The following is a 6,561-nucleotide window of genomic DNA, read 5'->3' on the forward strand; positions in this document are numbered from 1 at the left end:
ATGGTAGTAATTTAGGGAAGTTTTGTTTTTTAGATGCCTAAGATTCTTGTATATCTGCAGGTTTCATGCTCTCCAAGAGTTTGATGAGGGAAAGCGAAGTTGCCAGCGACAATTAGCTGGCCACAACGAAAGGAGGAGGAAAACCCAACCTCACAATCTTAACAATAACAGCCCTATGAATGATAACGAGATGAGTGGTTATCTCTTAATGAGCTTACTGTAAATACTCTCCAACATGCATTGTGAGTGGAACACGCTCTTCCCTTTTAAACATTGAGATTTGAATTTATTAGAGATTTAAATTTATGTGAATATAATTTCATGCAACTTCTTACTGTTCTTTAGTTAAAATTGTCTTATATATATTTCATGACAACCCCAAAACATATTATATTCTGGATTTCATGAGTTGCAGCCAGTCGATCGAACCACACAGGCGATCATGATATATTGTCTCATTTTCTACAGAGCTTTGCCAGTCATGGCTCCTTACATAGTGAAAGGGCTATATCTGGGCATCTGCAGGAATCTAAAAACATGTTGAGAAGTCTGCCTTGTATGGAGAATTCAGAGTTGGTAATGGCCTTGCTCTCAAATAGTTCTCATGGCCAAAGACAACATTATATGATTCTCACTGATGATATGCCAAGGAAGGACATGCCCATACAATCAGCAACTTCTCATATGCCAAGCATTGTGTTCCCCATCCTAAGCAGTTCGCCACCTTATGGCGAAGTCACGGACAATTTTTCTGGGAGAAGCAAACTAAATAATTTTGATTTGAATGATGAATATGTGGATTCTGATGATGGCATGAAGGATGTAGAAAGGTTGCCTGCCCGTGTGGATCTGGGACCTATTTCTCTTGAAGGGTACAACGGGGTACAACAAGAATCCCATCAATCAAGTCCTCCTAAAACAAGTGAAAATTCAGATTCAGCATCTGCCCAGTCACCTTCCAATTCCAGTGGGGATGCTCATGTATATTTAATTATGCAGCGTACTCTTCATTCAACCACCTGATATTTTTTAAATTTTATACCTTTTGTTACCTATCAAAAATTTTTTTTTATACCTTTTGTTTTCAACGCTGGAAATTTCCTGTCAAATCTTGATCTATAAGCCTTTGATTGGTATAATTGGGTATTCACTTGTCATGTTATGAAGATGTTCACCTCGGATTCTTCTATAATTATGAGTATTACATTGTGTGATAAATCAACCTTGTTTTGTTATTGCATCCCACGTTTGCTTATCATTTTGGTTGCAATGATGTCAAAAACCATATTTTTACCTTCCTGTTGATGATCTGATGAAGAAATTTATCCATGAACTGAATTTTATGCAATCTTGTCGGTATGCTTTTGTCTGGTGAATTTTACATAAAATAAAAATTTCTTATTTGATTTACCTATTTGACATTGATTGATATTAGCTTGTCTATACATTATATTCATTTTGTTTCTATCTCACATTTCTTTTTCATTGCAAGGCCGCACGGATCGCATTATTTGCAAACTATTTGGAAAACAACCAAGTGATTTTCCCATAATTTTACGAGCATAGGTAATTTCGAAGCTCCTTTTATTTGTTTAATCCTACTTTTTCTTTCTAATTATTGGACAAGCAATATCCCCCAAACATAAAGAGGGAAAACTGAAAAAGATAATTGTCTTCCCGTCTTTCTCCGAAAGTTTAACAATGTAAAATTTTGAACTTCCAGATTTTTGATTGGTTATCTCACAGTCCTACTGACATAGAAAGCTACATTAGACCTGGTTGTATCATTTTGACAATATATCTTCGTCAATCTCAGACTGCATGGAAGGAGGTATGCTAGTTTTTGTTCAATATGTGAATGTGAAATTTCTGTTTGTACATTTGTTAATAAATATTGTAAAATAATTTAAAATCTAATGATTTTTTATAGCTGTGCTGTGATTTAGGCTCCAGTTTGAGTAGGGTTTTGGGTTTCTCTGGTGTTAACACTTTCTGGAGCACTGGATGGATTTGTATCAGGGTGCAAAATCAAATAGCATTTATATACAATGGTCAGTTCCCATTGGATTACTGGAAAAATCTCTTTTTCATTCATCTGTTAGCTCAAAAATTCTAAACTTTGTGTAAAGATTGAGCAGTTGGAACTTTTCTTGTACTGCAGGTCAAGTTGTCGTAGATACTGCTTTGCCTTTTAGCAGCAATAATCACATTACAATTCTAAGTGTCTAACCAATTGCCATGACACCATCTGAGAGAGCTCAGTTTGTTGTTAAAGGCTTTAATTTATCGCGGCCCTCCGCGAGGTATGTTTATCATTTGGTGTGTGATTTTTATCTTATCCACTTGAGTACTACCTGCCCCTCCAATATTCAGAAATTATTATGTCATTTACATTGGACATTGTGTCACAACCATTGGAGTGATACATGCAACTATTAAACCTTTGTTTGCCAGGTTACTCTGTTCCCTAGAAGGTAGTTATCTGGAATCTTATAGTAAGTCGTTGGAACATGTTGATAGCCTTGAGGGGAATGTTCAGTGTCTGAACTTGCCTGTTCTATTCCAGCAGTAACTGGGAGAGACTTTATTGAGGTGATGTTTATTCTGTTGTCATATTTTTTTTAGCGTGCATGTCGTTTTTCATATTTACTGCATGCATCATTTTGTGCAATATCATTTGATGATAAAAGACACTAATCGAGACTAATTATGTTGTGGCTTCTTGCATGGACTTGACTTCTACCCAGACAAAATGTCCAAGTTATAGAGCTTGGTTCATGATTCCCATATAATGTGGCATGGTGGCCATTGAAATTTACATGCTTGCTAACCTTGGTATGTTATCTGAAATTATTCAAGTTGAAGATCATGGTCTCAGCAGCAGCTTCTTTCCATTCATAGTTGCTGAGGATGATGTTTGCTCTGATATCTGTACGCTTGAGAGTGAAATAGAATTGGCTGCGATAGATTTGCTTCTCCAAGGCACTGAAGAATTGGCAGCACACAATCAAGCCATGGATTTCATCCACGAAATGGGATTGCTGGCTTCTTCGCAGAAATAGTTTGAAGTCTAGGTTGGGACACTTGACTCCCAACTCTGATCGTTTTCCTTTTAAACGGTTCAAGTACCTCGTGGAGTTCTTTGTTGACCATGATTGGTGTGCTATTGTAAATAAACTCCTGGATATTTTTTGCAGTGGAATAGTGGGTGCAGAGGAGCAGCCTTTCTTGAAGTTTGCACTGTAAGAGATGGGCCTCCTTCATCGAGTAATGCGGAAAAATTCTAGGTCTCTTTTGGCGCTACTGTTGAGATATGCCCCACAGAGTGTCACAAATGAACTAAATTCAGAATATGAATCCTTGGTTGAATGTGATGGGGATTTCTTATTCAGACTTGATGTTGTAGGGCTTGCAGGTTAGACACCTCTTCACGTTGCTGTTGGTAAGGATGGATCTGAAGATATACTGGACACTGACTGATGATTCTGGAAAGGTAATATAGTTTCTTTTTCTGTCAATTTTAATGTTCACAAGGAGTCATAGAAATTTGTTCTTTCACACGTGCATTTTTCTACAAAACTGTTCATGGCCTCTACTATGTTTGTTTGGCCTTTAGAGCATGCTTATGTGGTAGAGTTGGTTTTGGAGTAATGAATTTTGCCACCCACGGCTCTATTCTTAATAGCATTTGTAGAAACTGTGTGTATTGGTATAACTGTATGGTTAATTGATTAGATTGATTCTTTGCACTATAACTAATTTAGTTTTTTCCATAGCCATTTAGATGAATTGGGAAGCCTTTTTCTTCTCCTAAATTAGGAGATTTTTATCCTTTTCGAAAATCTAATGCTTCTAAAATCGACTCCTTTTATGAAATATCTTACCTACTTGAATTTGAAAAAATCCCAGTTACAGATCTACCTCTTGTCAATCCTTATCTTCCATATAACAAACCCCGAAATTCCTTCACCAAAATTGTTAAAAGTATCATTTCACCATCAAAATCCCAAATCAAAAAATATGTTCAGGCATCAAAGTTTGATCAGCATCTTCTACTTGCTACTGAAAAGGAGCAGTTTGTTAACTTAGATTTACCATCTCATCTTCCAAAAGTATGGTTATCTGAAGGTTTTACCCATCTTCATTTTGGAGCTGTAAGAATTGCACTTACCCTCCATGGAAGAAAAGGTCTCTCGGCTGTTTCTAGAATTGCTCTTCTAGATACACGATTTGCTGATTATCAACATGCATGTATTGGCACTGTGGAAACCACACTCAATGCGGGAACAGTACTTGTTACTATGTTTCCAAATTTTAATATGCCAATTGCAGATCCATTATTGTTATCAGCTTTAAAAATCCAGGTCCAAATTGTTGGAACAGTTCCAACAGCAGTCACATATGGAGCAACACTTCATTAGTAGACGGCTTACAGGATTCAAAATCACTCTCTTGATTTTGCCACTCCTAATGGGACGGATGATGCTTTATTAATTCAGATGGGAACAGATCAGCCAAGCTGTACATATGTCCCTAGACAGATTCCTAGATCCGAGCTCATTAAATTGGTCCCTCAAACCTGGGTTACTAGTTATGAGCAACATCACCAGGCGTCAAAAGACACTCTGCCTATACAATCAACAACTCATCATTTCAGGAGAAAGTCAAATGATGAAGTTGAGATCATGTTTCAAAAAGAACCTGTAAATAAAAAGCCTCCCTGTTTTCCAACACAGTTTGCTTTTTCCAATGGAGAAATTCCCATTTATGGATTTGATGCAAATGGCAGGCCAATTTATTGCAAATCTGATAACTCAGGACATATTTATTGGAATGTATGTTTCTGTGCAAAATGCATAGAAGATGAAGAAGATCTATTTAACGATCGTCCTTCCAGGAAGAAGAAGAAAAAGAAGAATAGCTAACAAAAGTTGCGTGAAGCATATGAAAACAAATCTGCAGGAGTTGATTTGTTTGGAGAACCCTCTGGAAACTTTGACTATTATGTCAAGTACACTCCACCTCCTACAAGTAATGAATCTATTATTCCTACTGGTTGGGATGATGATAATGATTATCCATGGGATTGTGACCAACTACATAAAAAATGGGACTGGGATAATAGTCCACCTCCATCTCCTCAGATAGCTATGCCTATAGCTATGTTCCACCCTCCTCAAGAAAAAGAGTTTCCTCCATTGTCCTCTTTTGACAAAGAGCAGTCAACTCATGCCTGGAAGATCAGGAATCCCACATCCAGAAAATCGGATGGTTCAGTTGACCAGCTTTCAGCAGCAGAAGCAGTTTTAAACTGGCAGTCAGAAAATGTAGTCCAACAAAATTCCCCGTTGAGAAAAATTGACCAAAGTCAGTAAAGAATTGAAAGGACTCTACAACAACAAGCACAAACACTATTAACCCCTCTTCAAACCTGTAAACAAAATATTGAAACCCTCCATGCTAAAATCATAACCTTTTTACAAAACCGTTTACCCATAACAGATCAAGAAAGAGAAATAAGAAATCTCAAAAAATAACTCATTTCTCTTGAAAACAATTCCATGATCCCACCTTCTACTCCATATCACCCTATCTCATATACCCATATATCACAAACTTTAGGACCCATGTATTCAATAGGAGCTTATGAATCCATATTTTCACTCTTCACTCCTGAAGAATGGGAAAAGAAATTGACACCTCTTTCTTATCCCGATATAAAGAAAACCAAACCATTAGCCTCAAAAAATCTACAAACTTTACCTCCACCAAACCCAGAAAAAAGACCACAAATGATGATAAAAAACCCCATGACCACTTTTAACAGATCAAGAAAGAGAAATAAGAAATCTCAAAAAATAACTCATTTCTCTTGAAAACAATTCCATGATCCCACCTTCTACTTAGCCTCAAAAAATCTACAAACTTTACCTCCACCAAACCCAGAAAAAAGACCACAAATGATGATAAAAAACCCCATAACCACTTTCCTACAAAAAACTCAAAATCGTTCTTATATAACTCCTATTTTAACCATCCCAAATGAAACTAGTTCTGAACTTGAAGAGTCCTCAGATGAATTTCTAGAATATCATCCTCCTTTTTATATAGCTGACAGAACACAATCAAGTCAAACTCAACAAGGAATTCCTATTGTTGATGAGCCAGAAATAATTGATGAAGAAATTGCTGATCCTCATATTGTGAACAATTATTATTCACAAAATAGTACTTCAGCAACCAAATTCACTTTTGATGATATTCCTCCAGCTTTGTGGAAAGTAAGATTTCAAGAAATGAAAGCAGTGTTTAGCAGAATTACAAAGGCCGAATATGGCTCATTCTGCAGTCATAAAATCTTTTCTGGCAAGAATCACTGGGTTCTTAAAAGATTGGTATGATGCTCTTGGAGAATATCGCCAGATCCAATATTCTAATTCCCCAACTATAGATGCTTTCATAGAATCATTATATTGGTAATTCTGTGGAAAGACGGATCATTTGAAGGATATTGCAAGAGAAGAATTCTTCAAATTGAAATGTTGTTCTTACAATCCTAAA

At 36.5% G+C, this 6,561-nt stretch overlaps 1 pseudogene; it reads left to right on the forward strand.

The window, feature by feature from the left end:
• Positions 1-10: 10 nt before the first annotated feature.
• Positions 11-3,829, forward strand: LOC111374676 (annotated as a pseudogene).
• Positions 3,830-6,561: the final 2,732 nt, after the last annotated feature.

Source organism: Olea europaea, unplaced genomic scaffold (assembly GCF_002742605.1).
Source record: "Olea europaea var. sylvestris unplaced genomic scaffold, O_europaea_v1 scaffold1276, whole genome shotgun sequence".
In the NCBI taxonomy this organism is placed as follows: domain Eukaryota; kingdom Viridiplantae; phylum Streptophyta; class Magnoliopsida; order Lamiales; family Oleaceae; genus Olea; species Olea europaea.